Source organism: Hemiscyllium ocellatum, chromosome 9 (assembly GCF_020745735.1).
Source record: "Hemiscyllium ocellatum isolate sHemOce1 chromosome 9, sHemOce1.pat.X.cur, whole genome shotgun sequence".
In the NCBI taxonomy this organism is placed as follows: Eukaryota; Metazoa; Chordata; class Chondrichthyes; order Orectolobiformes; family Hemiscylliidae; genus Hemiscyllium; species Hemiscyllium ocellatum.
In genome coordinates, this window is record NC_083409.1 from 99868100 (window position 1) to 99887018 (window position 18919).

The following is an 18919-nucleotide window of genomic DNA, read 5'->3' on the forward strand; positions in this document are numbered from 1 at the left end:
GGATAACAAGAGTGTGTACCAGTGTTTTGTAGAGGAATAAGGAAGTGCTATTTTTTGGATCTGTAGATTAAAAGAAGCAAAATGGCCCCTAGTAGAGTGATAGGCTCCTCTTGTTGGATGTAGGAGTTTAGGGAAAGTTTACGGGTTACTAAGGATTATATCTGCAATAAATGCCATTGGTCGGGAATTCTACCAGATCGAATGGATTGGTTGGAGAGACAGTTAGAGGCAATGAGGAATTTACAAGTGCAAGGGGATGTGATGCATGGCAGCTATAGGAAGGGGGGAAAGTCTCAGAATCAATCACATTGATGGGTTAACTCCAGGAAAGTTAAGAGAGGTAGGCAGCTAGTGCAGGAGTCTTCTGTCGCTATCTCCATTTCAAACAAGTGTGCTGTTTTGGAAAATGTAGGGGGTGATGGACACTCAGGGGTACGTAGCACAAACAGCCAAGTTTCTGGTATTGAGACTGGCTCTAATGTAGAGACAGGTACGTCAGGTTCCAAGTGATTGATTGTGTTAGGGGACTCTCTATTCTGAGGTACAGACAGATGTTTCTGTGGCCAGCAGCGAAAAATCAGAATGGTGTGTTGCTTCCCTGGTGCAAGGATCAAGAATGTCTCAGAGAAGGGCCAGCAGGAGGTCATTGTACACATTGGAAATAACGACATAAGAAGGGAAAAGGTTGAGATTCTGAAAGGAGATTACAGGGAGTTAAGCAGGAATTTAAAAAGGAGGTCCTTGAGAGTAGCAGTATCTGGATTGCTCCCAGTGCTGCAAGCTACTGAGGGCAGGAATAGAAGGATGAATGTATGGCTGAGGGGCTAGTGTATGGGAGAAGGATTCACATTTTTGGATCATTGAAAGCTGTTTTAGGGTAGAAATGACCTGTATAAGAGCAGATTACACCTAAATTGGAAGGGAACTAATATAGTGGCTGTGAGATTTGCTAAAGCTGCTCAGGAGGATTTAAACTAGTAAGGTGGGGGAGGGGGAGGGGGAGGGGTAGGGGTAGGATCTAGGGAGATAGTGAGGAAATAATTCAAACTGAGAGTGGTACAGTTGAAAACAAAGGCGAGTCAAACAGTCAGGGCAGACAGGGACAAGGTAGGACTAATAAATTAAACTGCATTTATTTCAATGCAAGAGGCCTAACAGGGTAGGCAGATGAACTCAGGGCATGGTTAGGAACATGGGACTGGGATATCATAGCAATTACAGAAACATGGCTCAGGGATGGGCAGGACTGGCAGCTTTATGTTCCAGGATACAAATGCTACAGGAAGGATAGAAAGGGAGGCAAGAGAGGAAGGGGCAGTGGCGTTTTTGATAAGCGATAGCATTGCAGCTGTACTGAGGGAGGATATTCCCGGACATACATCCAGGGAAGTTATTTGGGTTGAACTGAGAAATAAGAAAGGGATGATCACCTTATTGGGATTATATTATAGACCCCCTAATAGTCAAAGGAAAATGAGAAACAAATTTGCAAGGAGATCTCAGTTATCTGTAAGAATAATAGGGTGGTTGTGGTAGGGGATTTTAACTTTCCAAACATAGACTGGGACTACCATAGTGTTAACGGTTTAAATGGAGAGGAATTTGTTAAGTGTGTACAAGAAAATTTTCTGATTCAATATGTGGATGTACCTACTAGAGAAGGTGCAAAACTTGACCTACTTTTGGAAATAAGGCAGGGCAGGTGACTGAAGTGTCAGTGGGGGAGCACTTTGGGGCCAGCGACCATAATTCTATTCGGTTTAAAATAGCGATGGAAAAAGATAAACCACATCTAAAAGTTGAAGTTCTAAATTGGAGGAAGACCAATTTTGATGGTATTACGCAAAAACTTTCAAAAGCTGATTGGAGGCAGATGTTTGCAGGTAAAGGGACGGCTGGAAAATGGGAAGCCTTCAGAGATGAGATAATGAGAATCCAGAGAAAGTATATTCCTGTCAGGGTGAAAGGAAAGGCTGGTAGGTATAGGGAATGCTGGATGACTAAAAAAATTGAGGGTTTGATTAAGAAAAAGAAGGAAGCCTATGTCGAGGGAATCCTTAGAAGAGTATAAAGGCAGTGGAGTATACTTAAGAGGGAAATCAGGAAGGCAAAAAGGAGACATGAGATAGCTTTGACAAATAGAATTAAGGAGAATTCAAAGGGTTTTTACAAATATATTAAGGACAAAAGGGTAACTAGGGAGAGAATAGGGTCCCTCAAAGATCAGCAAGGCAGCCTTTGTGTGGAGCCACAAAAAATAGGGGAGATACTAAACAAGTATTTTGCATCAGTATTTACTGTGGAAAAGGACTTGGAAGATATAAAATGTAGGGAAATAGATGGTGACATCTTGAAAAATGTCCATATTATAGAGGAGGAAGTGCTGGATATCTTAAAATGCACAAGAATGGATAAATCCCCAAGACTTGATCAGGTGTCCCTAGAACTTTGTGGGAAGCTAGAGAAGTGATTGCTGGATCTCTTGCTGAGATATTTGTATCATTGACAGTCACAGGTGAGATGCCTGGAGGTTGGTTAACATGGTGCCACCGTTTAAGAAGAGTGGTAAGGACAAGTCAGGGAACTATAGACTGGTGAGCCTGATGTCAGTGATGGGCAAGTTGTTGGAGGGAATCCTGAGAGATAGGATGTACATGTATTTAGAAAGGCAAAGACTGATTAGGGATAGTCAACATGACTTTATGCGTGGGAAATCATGTCTCACAAACTTGATTGAGTTTTTTGAAGAAGTAACAAAGAGGATTGATGAGGGCAGAACAGTAGATGTGATCTATATGGACTTCAGTAAAGCATTTGACAAGGTTCCCCATGGGAGACTGGTGAGCAAGGTTAGATCTCATGGAAAAAAGGGGTACTAGCCATTTGGATACAGAACTGGCTAAAAGGTAGAAGACAGAGGGTGGTGGTGGAGGGTTGTTTTTCAGACTGGAGGCCTGTGACCGGTGGAGTGTCACAAGGATTGGTGCTGGGTCCACTACTTTTCGTCATTTATATAAATGCTTTGGATGTGAGTAAAAGAGGTATAGCTAGTAAGTTTCCAGATGACACCAAAATTGGAGGTGTAGTGGACAGCGACGAAGGCTACCTCAGCTTACAACAGGATCAGGACCAGATGGGCCAATGGGCTGAGAAGTGGCAGATGGAGTTTAATTTAGATAAAAGTGAAATGCTGCATTTTGGAAAAGCAAATCTTAGCAGGACTAATACACTTAATGGTAAGGTCCAAGGGAGTGTTGCTGAACAAAGAGACTTTGGAGTGCAGATTCATAGCTCCTTGAAAGTGGAGTCACAGGTAGATAAGATAGTGAAGAAGGTGTTTGGTATGCTTTCCTTTATTGGTCAGAGTATTGAGTACAGGAGTTAGGAGGTCATGTTGCAACTGTACAAGAAATTGGTTTGGCCATTGTTGAAATATTGCATGCATTTCTGGTCTCCTTCCTATTGGAAAGATGTTGTGAAATTTGAAAGTGTTCAGAAAAGATTTACATGGATGTTGCCAGGGTTGGAGGATTTGAGCTATAGGAAGAGGTTGAATAAGCTAGTGTTGTTTTCCCTGGAGCGCAGAGGCTGAGGGGTGACCTTGCAGAGATTTATAAAATCATAAGGGGTATGGATAAGATAAATAGACAAAGTCTTTTTCCTGAGGTCGGGGAGTCCAGAACTGGAGGGCATAGGTTTAGGGTGAGAGGGGTAAGATATAAAAGAGACCTAAGGGGCAACGTTTTCACTCAGAGGGTGGTACGTGTATGGAATGAGCTGCCAGAGGAAGTGGTGGAGGCTGGTACAATTGCAACATTTAAAAGGCATCTGGATGGATATATGAATAGGAAGGGATTGGAGGGATATGGGCCGGGTGCTGGCAGGTGGGACTAGTTTGGGTTGGGATATCTGGTCGGTGTGGATGAGTTGGACCAAAAGTTCTGTTTCTGTGATGTACATCTCTATGACTCTAAGTGAAAAGGTACTTTTGATAGGGCATGTTTCCTAATTTCTAGGATCTGTGTTGCTGGCAGTTGCACTGTCTGATTTTCAAAATGTCAGTCCTTTTTATATCCCCAACTTTGGATCATTTGATGTTAGAAAAACAATAAATCCAAACTCAATTGGGTTTTAGTATCCTGGTGCATAATTTAAACTGATTGGTTAAATTCAAATTGTTGTCAAAACAGCAACCAACTCAAGTATCCATTTCACAGCCAAATGTTACATATTTTCAATTTTCCAGTACATTCTCAGTCTGCTGTCCAGTCATCACAGGTGCTTATAATCTCTCAGTTCAGAATAGCATTCAAGCTCTCTTAAATGCACAGTACATGCCTTCAACTTTGTAACAGTAGAGAAAATGTAATTTCTATATAAATTCTGCTGGAACCAGGTATTCATTCTCAATTGTCTCTTTGTGGTCATTTTTCACGACAGAAAGTTATTGACACAATCACTTTTTTCATGGAAGTGTAGGTCTAATGATTGCAAACAATCCACATGAAATACTTATGGCTGGGACTGTGCTCTTTTGATGCTTCCTTTGATGTAGAGGAGCCAGTGTTGGACTGAGGTGGACAAAGTTAGAAATCACACAAAACCAGGTTTTAGTTCAACAGGTTTATTTGGAAGCACTAGCTTTCGGAGCGCTGCTCCTTCATCAGGTTGAGAAGCAGGAGCCTTCATAGTAAACTCAGTTGGTAGAGGAATTGAATCCACACTATTTGGGTCATTCTGTATTGCAAACCAGACTTCCAGCCAACTGAGCTACCATTTCATCAGGTGGTTGTCAGGTGTTTCCTTTAACTTTACTTTGATTTTTACAAGGTTGAAACTGCACACTTCCACGATGCTTGGAAGATCCCACAGCTGAGAGCAGGAGCATGAACTTATAGGAGATGGTCTATTTAATGAACTTATTTTTGTTTGTTCGTGAGATGTGACTGTCTCTGGTCAGACCAACACTTATTGTGAGTTATAATTCGTTAGAATGGTGCATTTCAGAATATGATGATTGGTGATAACCTGAGATAAACAAAATTTTTTAATGATGTCATAATCCTGGACTAGACCATCAAGTGTACATTACAATCTGGCCAGTTTTAGAGTCATAGAGTCATGTACCTTTGCCCTCTAGTTCTGTACTCCCCCACCCAGGGAAAATACTTTGTCTATTTATCCTATCCATGCCCCTCATAATTTTATAAACCTCCATAAGGTCATCCCTCAGCCTCCAACGCTCCAGGGAAAACAGCCCCAGCCTGTTCAGCCTCTCCCTGTAGCTCAGATCCTCCAACCCTGGCAACATCCTTGTAAATCTTTTCTGAACCCTTTCAAGTTTCACAACATCCTTCCAATAGGAAGGAGACCAGGATTGCACACAATATTCCAACAGTGGCCTAACCAATGTCCTGTACAGCCGCAACATGACTTCTTTTCTTGAATACTTATTTTTAATAGACAAACTGTGCATACTAAAAGAATAAAGCCTCCAATGTTCATGATTGTCCACAAAATAAACGTTACTCAACAAGTCAGAGTTATAATTCAATTCACTATTTGTAAGGGTGTGGTTAGCTCAGTTGGCTGGATGGCTGGTTTGCAATACAACCGAAGGACCGAAGGGGCTGTTTCCGTGTTGTGCATCTCTATGACTCTATGAAAACCTGATGAAGGAGCGGTGTTGGGTGATTTTTAATTTTGCCCACCCTAGTCCAACACCGGCTCCTCCAAGCCATTCCAGCATGGATTGTCTCAACAGTTCACCTGTTGGTAGTTCGCTTTCTTTTCCCTGATTTACAGTTTCCTGAATTCTGAAAACTGCACTCTTGCACTTATTTCAGGGCATAAAATCCAGATTTTCACAGACAGCTAGCTTCACCAAACCTGTCTCTCTCTCTCTCTCTCTCTCTCTCTCTCCTCTCTTGCTGTGTTAGTGTCCAATTGCAATTGATGCTAACTCTTGGACTGTTCTTCTGTTATTATTGATTGTTTTGAGGGACCTTCCAACAAACCTGCCCCTTGTTCATTGGTAGCATTGAACGTAACACATGTTCCGGAACAGTCAAATTGGACACTCCTTAGAAATCTCCATTCCCAGAATGTTACTATTTTTACCGATTGCTGGCTTACGTTTGATGGATGCAAAGTAATGGATTCTCTTATAATGAACACAACTGAATCCATACTCGATCAGTGAACACAGGAGGAAGAGTATAATGGAATGAGTTATTTTTCCTCAAACAGTCTGTTCGAAATAATTAACTCTGATGATTACAAAACCAAATGTTTGCCACGTTGGTCAAACTGATAATAAGAAGTCAAGAGATCTACGCACCTCACTCAACTACAGAAAACTGAAATGATTACGGCTCTAATTAATCTGGTTGATGATACTATAGCTTCTTGTGACAGTCGGAAAGGCTCGTCACCTCGTCATCCTGAAACATTTGTTTGATATTGCAAGCCACTTGAAGTGCTGTTCTAAGCAGGCTAGCCAATGTACCAGTAGCTTGACACTCAAAATGCAAATCAGTGACAAAGCTGACTCATAATGAGAGCAAATTCTAGCAGCAGGGGAAGGAATGCATACATTACAGAAAGATCTGAACCAAGAGAAGGGAATTCAGCAGGCATCCCGATGTCCTCAATTAGGGCAAGTGACATTCACAGTATATGTTACTTTAATAAAGCCCTTACTATGTATTCAAAAGCACACATTTCCAACACTGTTAACATTTAAATGTATTGGGCGTGTCTGGTAACACTAATTGCCTGATGATTTGCTGGGTTGCTGAATCTCTTTAATGCCCTCTATTCTAAATCAAAATCTGAGCTCCAGCTTAGGAGTACAACATTAAAAACATACAAAGAGATATTTGCTGAACAGTACGGGTACGATCATCTGCTTCAAACATTTTTCTTTGCTCTGAGCCTTAAGTGCAAAGCTAAGCATCTGTTTAATGAAGTTTAAAGTACACCGATATCAATCCAAGTTTTCTGGAATGTTTTTGATGATGCCTTAAATTTTTATAAATCCCACAACTTGTGTATTACAAAGACAATAAACCACTGACGGCAGATAATGTTTTATAAGCAAGTCGGGATTTATTCATTTGCAAGCTTCATTTTGTCATGTAACGCTGTTACATTTCTCAGAAACATTGGGCAGCACAGTGACTCAGTGGTTACCACAGCTTCAGGGACCCCGGTTTGATTCCAGCTTCAGCCAACTGTCTGTGTGGAGTTTGTGCATTCTCCCCATGTTTTTGTGGGTTTCCTCCAGGTGCACTGGCTTCCCTCCCCACAGTCCAAAGATGTGCAGGTTAGGTGAATTAGCCATACTAAATTGCCCATGGTGTTTAGGGATGTGTAGGTTAGGTGCATTAGTCAGGGGTAAATGTTGGGGAATGGATTTGGGTGGGATACTCTTTGGATAGTTGGTGTGGACTTGTTGGGCCGAAGGGCCTGTTTCCACATTGTATGGGTTCTACGAATCTAAAGGTGGAATATTCCCAACTCCTGGACAATGTGAGCCATGGGCAAGAAAATTGGCGAAAATCACATGTAACCCTTCTCCAACTAAGAGGTGGACAGCCAGACAGGATTCTCAATTGTAAGTGGAACAATGCCCATTAGCATTCCTTAACATCTCAATATTACTTAATCTCACCTCATTAATATGCAGTCCCCCATTCTGCCAGTGACTGAATGTCAAATAGTGTATACCCATTTCTAGTGAAAGTCATACTCCTTGCTGAGGCAAATGAAACTTGCAGGACTGGAAATATAGACATCTGTTTTGTAACATTATCAAGAGATACACAGATAGGGTGAGTAAATATATTCATAGAGCTGATCAGGAATTATTACATTGAATAGTAGGGCAGAGGTTAAATAGCTTTGGTCTGTTCCCAAATGTCATGAGACCCAGGGAAAAACAAGGCCTTAAATAAGACTAAGTCAAGTAACTCAGGAAAGCAGCATTTGTCAGACCCAGAGTCTTCCCTGGGTACTTTCAACTTACCACAAGCATGTAAGAGAAGAGATCAAAGTCATTTTATCATGGGACAAGCCACAACATATTGAAATGAAACATATTGAACAGATGTACGGAATAATCAATGAAGAATGAGACCAACAAATCAAAGTGCCCTGAGAACATTCTTCCTAATAGCATCTGGGAAGAATGTAGAAGCCCCAACCTTTAATGTTATTTCTTCATTGCCTTATTTTTGAAACGATCCAATACATTCTTGCCTGTCTACCTCGACTGTCCCCAAGCTTCAAGATCAGGCATCTGTTATTTCTCAGCCAGGAAATTCACAGGTTAGATAATGTGAAAAGAGATCTTTCTGTTTGTGCGACTTTTCTGAAGGTTTTTGTGCTACCTCAGAACATAATATGAATCGAGCCCACATCTCCAGGTTAGGTTGCATTTTGCACGGAGAAAGCTATCGACTTTACTGTCGCCAAAGGTTTCCCCTCGTCCAGATAAATTCAATGTCCAAGAACTCAATGCCACTACAGGAAATGGGACCAAGGCTGGAAGAGAATTTGATCTTTGTCAGCAGGATTATCTTAGATGTACTCCAGTTGACATCATAACCTGACTCAAAGTGAAATACAGCAAATGTCGTCAATTATAACTCATTAGTTTTGTGGAAGAAATGGAGTAATAAGTTGGTCAAATACAAAGGGATTTTGTAGGTTCTTCAGAAGGAAGATGGAGCCAAAGCCTTTTGACCACACTGGGTGATGGAGACACAGCAAATTGCTTTGGATAGTTTGAGAAATAACAGTTATTGGGGTTGTTGGGCGGTTCACTGAGCTGGTTGATTTTTTTTTGGCAAGTGCTTCGTCCCCTGGCTGGGTGACATCTTCAGTGCTGTGTCGCCTGAAGTGCTGTTGTTGTGATCTGTCCAGAATTGATATGGTTCTGACTGTCATGGTGGGTGGTTTCACTTCTGGATTTGTACTGCAGTGGTCTGGAGATGGGTTCCATTTCAACGTGTTCAAAGTGGGAGGGGAAAAGTTTAAGGGAGATACGCGTGGAAAGTTCTTTACGCAGAGAGTAGTGAGCGCCTGAAACATGTTGCCAGCAGAGATGGTAGAGGACGTAATTTAAAATGCACCTAGACAGGTACATAAATGGGCAGGAAGCAGAGGATACAGGTCCTTAGAAAATAGGCGACAGATTTAATTGTAAAATTTGGATCAGTGCAGTCTTGGAAGGCCAAAGGACCTGTTCCTGTGCTGTAGTTTTCTTTGTTCTTCGTTCTTTGTTCTTTATAGCACCAGTGAATGAATATCCAGGCATCCAGGAATTTCTGAGCTTGTCTTTGTTTAGCCTAGTCCCTGTGTCATAACATTGTCCCAGCCGAATTGGTGTCCTGCATTGTTAGTCTATATGAGGGAGGACTAGTCATGTCATTTTGCTGCAAGCTGATGTTCATGGATTCTACTGGTGAGATTCCTGCCTGTTTGTCCTATGTAATGTTTCTCACAGTTGCTGCATGGTATTTTGTATATCACATTCGTCCTACATGTTGTGGGTAGGGGCTCTTGGGTAGTAGCTGGTGAAGTGTGGCTGTGGGTTTATGTGATGTCATTATTCCCAGAGGATGTAGGAGCTTTATAGTAAATCTGAGACATTTCTCACTTAGGGTAGGGTGGTAAATGTGTTGGGGCACTCAGTGCCTTCTTGGCATTATTTGTATGCCAGGCATTGGCAGATGATGCTGTTAGGGTACCAAGACTTTGTATAGGTGTTCCTTTTCTTTTTTTGCAAGGCTCTGAGGTGTTGCAGTGTGTCCCAGCTTGTTTAAACAGAGTTAAGTAACAGTTATTTTCATTGACTCAGCTCCCCTTTGTTGATACATTTTAAACAGAACAAGTGAAAAAGAGAATATAGATCTTTTGCCAAGATAGATTAGATTAGATTTCCTACAGTACGGAAACAGGCCCTTCGGCCCAACAAGCCCACAGCTACCCTCAGAAGACTAATCCACTCAGGCCCTTTTCCCTACCCTATATTTACTCCTGACTAATGCACCTAACCCTATGGGCAATTTAGCATGGCCAATCCACCCTAACCTGCACATCTTTGGATTGTGGGAGGAATCTGGAGCACCCGAAGAAACCCCACACAGACACGGGGAGAATGTGCAAACTCTACACAGACAGTCGCCCGAGGCGAGAATTGAACCCGGTTCCCTGGCGCTGAGGGGCAACAATGCTAACCCCTCTGAGGGAGTCATTAATTTGGGTGTGTCCTTTCCCAAACTGCAATATTTCAAATAGGCCCATGATTATTGGCCCACCATTGCCTCATAACCAGTTAAAGGTGAACATTATATTTGAATACTCTTCAATCCTTTTGTAAATCTTTTGAAGACGAGGATTGCAACTGCTCCTGAAGAGATTACATGAGTTAGTTTTGGTCTCAAAGAAGATTAAACATGGAAGAAGATGATGAACATAATCACCCAAATTCCAGAGCTTTCCACAACACCACTAAGACTGGCAAAAGAAACGAAGAGGTGACTTGAGCAAAAACATCTGTATGAAGTGTTCTGGAATGCACTGCCTGACAGAGTAATAGATTAATGAATTAGATAATTATGCGAAGTTGCAGAATTTGTGGTGATTTGAGGCAAAAATGGTGAGTGGGAGGGAGAACAATTGGTTAGTCTGGACGGAGGGAAGACACCGAACAGAAAGATGCCGACTGCTGTCGAGGATTGGGCTAAAACCGAGGAAAACGTCAGCAAAACATTTCACAGACTTCAGTCAAACTCTTGCCAAAAAGTGATTTTATTTGTAAAATATCATGAATTTTTAAGCAATATCCAGTGTTTCTACACATTTTATCGATTGAATGAACTTTCACTAACTCTGCTTTTTTTACGTAATCATGTTCAGTATGGGTTCCTTTGATTACAATCAGATCAGTGAGACGAACAATCAGTTATCCGAACAAAATACACCCTGCCTGTATTTTGCCAATCAAGGTTGTTCTGTAGGTGATTTGCTCTTGCAAAGAGCTGGCATTAACACAAAGAGCTGAATGGCCTTGTTTTGTGCTTTAAATCATTCTGTGGGTCTATGTTTAGACCTTTAGAAACAATCAAGTTCAAATTGCTGTCAAGTTGGCCATCCAATCTCAAATGGATAGCTTCAGTACTTCAGTCAAGCATGAGCATAGACAGTGACAGATGTCTTTTTTGTGAGTCTTTGCAAGTGTTTTCAGGAAGAAATAGAAATATCCTCAGACAAGGATATGAAGCATTGCTTCCTGACCAAGGTTTTGTTACATGAGTAGGAACTTCCATTGATCTGTTTGGATAATAACTTTCATAGAGGAGATGATGGCTTTGTGATGTTATCGCTAGATTATTAATCCGCAGACCCAGGTAATGTGCTCGGGACCTGGGTTTGAAACCTGCCGTGGAAGTTAGTGAAAGTTAATTTTTTTTAAAATCTGAAATAATTGTCTCACAATGACCATTGCTGATTGTTGGAAAAATCCATCTGGTTCACTAATGTCCTTTAGGGAAGGAAACTGCTTCCTTACTTGATCTGGATTACACGTGGCTCCAGACCCAATGTGGTTGATTCTTAACTGCCCTCTGGGTAATTAGGGGTGGGCAATGAATGCTGGCCTAGCCAGAGACACCACATCTCGTGAATGAATGAGTGTAGAACAAAATCACAAGGACAGTCAAGGATAGGAACTGCTATGAAATGTAATGAGACACATGAAAGAGTAGGCACGTGGACAATGAATTGTAGAATAGGTCATGTAACATCAACCAGAAGGTTGTAATAAACAAAGAATATGTGAACAACATTTACAAAGCAAAAGGTATTGATGGTTTCTCTGAGGATGCCTCTTGTATTCATGTAGCTGGAACAAGAAGCAAATATTATAGATGGGAGGCAGCTGAAAGGGACAAAACCAGCTTGTACACTCACCACATAGTCTAAGGGGCTTAATCATGGTAAAAAATTTTGATTGGATTCCCTACAGTGTAGAAACAGGCCCTTCAGCCCCACACCAACCCTCTGAAGAGTAAGTTACCGAGACCCATTTCCCTCTGAATGATGCACCTAACACCACGGGCAATTCACCTGACCTGCACATCTTTGGACTATGGGAGGAAACCCACACAGACATGGGGAGAATGTGCAAACTTCACACAGACTGTCATCTAAGGCTGGAATTGAACCTGGGACCCTAGCACTGCTGAGGCAGCAGTGCTAACCACTGAGCCACCATGCCATCCATTCTCACACTGTGTTACTGAATGAGAGTGAAATGCAATTGTGTCACAGAATTAAAACAAATTTAGTGTGAATTCGGTGGAGCCACTAATATACTCAGTGCTAGGAAAAGGTAAGTAAAAAAGGAAGACATAACGAGGAAGAATGTCCAAAACTCAATATCAGCAAAGTCAAGATCATTCTGCATTCCCCCTGCACCAAACTCCATTGCATAGAGATCAACTGTCCTGAAATCTAACAGCTCCCCCAGATTGTTAGTACACAACCTTAATGAGCAAAGCTTCTTTTAACACAGATAAATGGTTTATAATGTCACTCCCGAGGATATGAGTGGTCAATCTTATCAGGTAGCTTGGAACCAGAGCAGCTTTGAACCAGAACATGTAGGTGTGAAGCTAGTGAATTAATTCAGTTTAAGGCAGCCAGTCCACAAATAACCAGAGTTAATGAGGTCAATTTTACAACTTGATTGTTTGTTCAGTGTGCTCATTCGTGTACTCACCTCACCTCCTCCTAAGATGCTGAGGTACTTTAAGAACCTCCCATGCTGATTACCCTGATGGCTTATTTGACATTCCATTGACAGGAAGAGGGAAGCTTGATATGTTTGGAAAGAAAGTACATTCATTTTTATAAATTGACTTTTGCCAGATTTTTTTGTAAATGGAATATGGAATGATCAAATCGAGTGCTTCCTGAAATTTCCAGCGGTTATCAGGATGAAAGTGAACTCATCACTTTCTGGAATGTACAGGCACTATAAGAACATATCAGCCAAGAATATTCAAAGGACCAGCAGGTAAGATGTCTATCTCAGCCAGTTCTAAACAAAGAGAATCATTAAATCCCATTATTACTTGCCTCGTTGCAGATCCTTCCATAGGTGTTGGCATCAAAGCACAATAGCTTAGATAAAGTGATATCAAATCCATTTGTTAGCTGAGTGCTTCATTCTGAAGTTTTAGACTGAAACTGTTGCGTTGTTTTAATCATCTTCAACCCCAAACAATTCTGCCCTTTGTTGAGCAATCTGGCAGTAACACCAGAACAGTAAGCAGCTCCAAGCTTAGCCAAATGTTTGCTTCTGACCTCGATATCTCTTGAAAATCTAAATTCAGGAAAGAGACCTGCGTTTGACCTGTGAAGTCGTCCAGTTTCCAGTCAATTACAAGACTTTCACAGTAGTTCGACAGCGTCCCAGGTCCTCCAAATGAGACTTCTATACTTTGTTCACTGAAAGAAATTCTGCAAAACACTGTTTTTTAAGACTCTTTAGTTCATGTGAACTTATTCTGATATCACTGATTTTAGGAAATTTGTGATTTGTAACTTTTATATTTTTTCTGTCTCCCTTTCTTCCTTAGATGCTTGAGTATGTGAATTTGTGTCACAAACAATTCCCCTGGGTTTTGAATGTGGTAATAAAATTTCCTTTGTTTCCACCCTAAAGAACATACTGTGGATCATTGGAAACTGAACTTAACTGAACTTAACAACACAATCACCTGATGAAGGAGCATCGCTCCGAAAGCTAGTGTGCTTCCAATTAAACCTGTTGGACTATAACCTGGTGTTGTGTGATTTTTAACTTTGAACTTAACAAACAGGGCTAGGGGTAACACCTTTAAATTTCAAAATTGAAAAGAAATTAAGAAAAGGAAATTCAAAACTCACCTCTGTTACAGACAGAAGCAAAGAACAGTAAGATTCATGCAGTCCTCTCCCTCTTGTCTGTGATCTGCGCATTTTTGATGTATGTTTTATTGCCAAAGTGCAGAATGATTGAGAGATACCATTAAATCTGCTGTACACATCCTCTTACATCAAGTCATAGAGATGTACAGCATGGAAACAGACCCTTCGCTCCAACTCATCAATGCCAAGCAGATATCCTAAACTAATCAACTCCCATTTGCCAGCACTTGGCCCACATCCCGCTAAACCCTTCCTATTCACATACCCATCCAGATGCCTATCAATTGGTGTAATTGTACCAGCCACCAACACTTCCTCTGGCAGCTCATTCCATACACGTAACTTCCTCTGCGTGAAAAAGTTATCCCTGACGTCACTTTTATATCTTTCCCCTCTCACCCTAAACCTATACCCTCTAGTTCTGCACTCCCCCACCCCAGGGAAAAGACGTTGTCTATTTATCCTATCCGTTCCCCTCATATGAATCTCTATGAGGTCACTGTTATCCTCCAATGCTCCAGGGAAAACAGCCCCAGCCTATTCAGCCTCTCCCTTTTGCTCAAATCCTTTGGAGTAAAAACATCTTCTCATTGATGTACAGGTTCCCTTTCACTGGACTCAGTCTGTTCCAGTTTATCAATTTAGAAGCCAGTGAAATACAAAGAAAAGGCGCGGTTTACTGTAAATGCTGGAATCTGTAACGAAAATAAAAAAAAAAGCTGGCGATCACAGCGGGTCAGGATCACAGCATCCACGGAGAGAGAACAGGGTAATGTTTCGAGTCTAGATGACTCTTCATCAGAGCACAGATCTTAGCGCGGTAAAAACAAGGACTGCAGATGCTGGAAACCAGATTCTGGATTAGTGGTGCTGGAAGAGCACAGCAGTTCAGGCAGCATCCGAGGAGCAGTAAAATCAATGTTTCGGGCAAAAGCCCTTCATCAGGAATTCCTGATGAAGGGCTTTTGCCCGAAACATTGAAATGTTAGCTTCCTTTCTCCAGAGATGTTGCCTGATCTGCTGTGACCTCCAGCATTTTTGCTTTCAGTACGTACAAAGAAACTTCTGACTGATTTAAAGTCTGTCGGAGGTAAGTTTGAGAACAAGATGGGAGTCTATATTCTAGTTTCCTGAAGAAGGGCTCATACCCGAAACGTCGATTCTCCTGTTCCTTGGATGCTGCCTGACCTGCTGCACTTTTCCAGCAACACATTTACAGCTCTGATCTCCAGCATCTGCAGTCCTCACTTTCTCCTCCAGTCTATATTCTACTACAGGTACACAATCCTTTATCCGAAAATCCGAAATCCAAAGTAGTTTTCGTGGAGTGTGGAGTGTCATTTTGGCATGCAGACAGGTGACCAACTCCACACTCATTCAAACAATGTCCCTCAGATGTGACATGGCAGCGTGGATCAGCACTCGAGGTGTCAATTGTGTTTCAGTGCTCATACTCAGCGTGTTAGGCAATTTAAAAAAAAAATTTCACAGTGAAAGTGTCATCTATTCCGAAATCCAAAAGATTCCGAATTTCGAAAAAACAACTGCCCCCAAGGATTTCGGATAAAGGATTGTGTACCTGTTACATGCGTGTTGCATCAGTCAAAGAATAAACTACATGTTGACAGCACATTAGTTTGAAAAGGCAGAATTTGGTTGGGTTACACGCTCCTGATGGGAGTCAGCCCAAGCTGAGGTGCCCTTATTTCAATGATGAATCAACATTGCTTTCCCACACAGTGAAGGTTTTTCTCCTATAAATTCACCCAGAATTCTTCCTGACAGCAGGAATACAAGCTTGAGATTTTGCAGCCCAAAGCTGAGCGAAATCAATACAATTACAACCTGAATTAAAGGTATGAATCGTATTTTGTCTAATTGAAAAATAAAGAAATGGCACGAGCAGATGCATTTAGCACCAACTGCTTTTAGGATCTTGGAGTTTGTGATTGCTTCTGAGCCCTGACCACCGATGATATGCTGCCCCCTAGTGTCCTGATGTAAAAGCCACAAAATTAAGAAAAATGCCTTTGTTTCATTCTCAACAAAACCAATTGGCTTCAAAGGCTAAAAAACTGTTCACAAGTTATGACTTTTTTTATTTGCTTGGAATTCCTGGTGCAGTAGGCGAGGCTAGAATCTACAAAGCATCTAGTTGCTGTTCATTGCAAACTCACAACTGCTGTGCAAAGAATACACTTACATTTCAGGTAGGAGGGAATGTATCCACAGTCAGCTCTGACATTTATCAAAAGCCCAAAAGTGAGCTCAAACATTTGAAAGGGAGGCAGTCCTGTCTCAAACTATTTCACAGCACAGTCAACTGTTTGTATCAAATGCACTTAGCTCATTAGGAAGAAGCAAGTATGGAACAGGCAGACTCTCTCTTGCATTTAGTAACAGATGTAGGATCTGCCTGTTCCTCTCTAGTCTCTGCATATTTATTTCACACATACACACTCACAGACCAGTAACTGAGTATCAGGTAGTGCTAATGAAATGGGCCTGTATTTCACAATGATCTTACCTGAAGGGCCTTGGGAGCAAACAGGTCAGGGAGAGTTAACCCAAAAGATTCCTTACAAAAATACCAGGCCAGACTTGGAGGTACCAAATGATTTGTTTCTCTACTGACTTTCTCACTAGGATTCAAAGCTAACCCATCCACAGGCAGGTTACTGCCTTATGTTAATGAGAGGGTCATTGACAACAATGAAACCTTTTAAAATCCTTTATTTTTATTGGTAATTGTACCTACACACATCCAGGGTGGACATATCGAGAGGGTTAGTTGAGGATGTGTGGCTCTTGTGAAAAATAAATTTCTCTTCTAGTAACCTATCCCTGACTCCACCTGCAATCCTAGATTGAAACAACACTTTCCCTCTGTCTAGCTAACTCAATTTCTTCCTTTTAAGATGTTCAAAGACATTAAAACATCTACTTCTATCACCAGGCATTCGGCCTCTTGCTCTCATGTCTCGCTATAGAATCCAAGACTCCCTACAGTGCAGATAGAGGCTATTCAGCCCATTGAGTCTGCACTGACCCTCCGAAGGGCATCCCACTCATACCTGGCACCTTTACCCTATCCCCAAAACCCCACATGACCCATGGTCGATCCACTTAACCTACACAGCCCAGGACTCTATGGGCAATTTAGCATGGCCAATCCACCTAACCTGCACATCTTTGGACTGTGGTAGGAAGTGTAACCAGTTAGCAGAAACGCACACAGACACGGGGAGAATGTGCAAACTCCACATAGACAGTCTCCCAAGGCTGGAATCAAACCCAGGCCCCTGGTGCTGTGAGACACAATGCTCGCCACTGGCTAATGACTGGTTATCTTATTTTGTGAGATTTTTATTATATTAAAGATGCTACTTTTATTTATATAGTTGTTGTAGCATTCAGCTGAGTAGAGAAGCACTGTCTTAAAGTAGCCTGGAACTGTTGGCTAGTGTAACTCCAACAGTTGACAAAAGAACCCAGACTGGCTCAACAAACCGTTAAAACTGGACTGGTTTCATGGCAGTTTCATGTTCTTCAAATCAGTGAATTATTTTCAGATCTGGAGCAGAAACCAGCAGAATTATTTACAGACTCAGCACTGCCAAGGCTTAATCTAGGCAATGTGTCAGAGAAAATAGGCCCCAATCCATGCTCCAATGTTTCTGGATGTTTATTTTTTTTCTCTCGTTAATTATATTAACTTCCCCTGGTTCCAGGACACTCGGCTACAGTAACTTTTCTCAAGCGGCTATGAGGAAGGTGTGGCCCTCGGGAGTGAGTTCTGACAGGCAATTTGGCCACATAGGGCTTCACAACCAAACCCAACATTCTCATCAATTGCAGAGTCATTTGAAAGGAGAATTAGAGAACTGTAGGATCATTTACAGTGCGGAAGGAAGCAATTCAGCCCATTCAGTCCATGAAGCCATTGGTCATTCCCTTTCCATGCTTTATTCCCATCCCTTTGTGAGTATTTTTTTTTTGCTTTTGGAATACATTTGGCCTTTCTGCCTCCATCACCTTTGGTGAACAGTGAGCTCCACTTGCTGCATAGAAAAAAACAAATTACTCACATTCCCCCTGTCCCTCCTGGCCAACACTTGAAACCTGTGACCCCTCCACCCCCCAGTCCTTTTACCATCAGCCTTTGGGAGCAGCCTTTCCTTGCCCATTTTATCCAAACCAGTCCTGGACTCCTCTTATCCAATCTCCCCTCAAAATCCTTTGCCTCATGGACAATTCCCCCCATCTCAATGCAAGAAGATTAATGGCCTGTCCCTCACATGGCTTCACCTGAGATTCTTAACCCACCACTAGCCTGGAGTTTGATCTGGGATCTTGCTCCACTACAATGCCTCAGTTACTCAACGAATGAAATGGATGGGTTGGTAAATGGGCCATGTTCACTGAGGCAAATGGCCGAGTTTCACATCGTAAACAAGCAAGAGGCTGGAAGAACACAACAAGCCTGGCAGCGTCAGGAGGTGGAGAAGTTGGGTGTAATCCTTCTTCAGGACTTAGGCATCAAGCTACAGTTATGACCATCAGGCACGGCAAGTTGTGAACACGGCCCAGACCATCACACAAGACAATCTCCCATCCAGAGTCTCCATTTATACTTCTTGTTGTTGCGGCAAGACAACCAACATCTTCAAAGACCCCTCCCACCCCGGTTATAATCTCTTCCAACCTCTTCCCTCAGGCAGAAGGTACAAACGCTTAAACACACATACCGAAAGCTCAAGAACAGCTTTTTCTCCGATGTTATTAGACTTCTGAGTGAACATCTCAAATTTCAAATCTAATGTTGATCTTGCATTTGTAGACACCCTGAGCAGCTGAAACTTTGCATACCTCATTCTGTCCAATCACCCGATGATCTGTATGTCCTTGTATGTATGATCTGCCTATAGTGCATGCA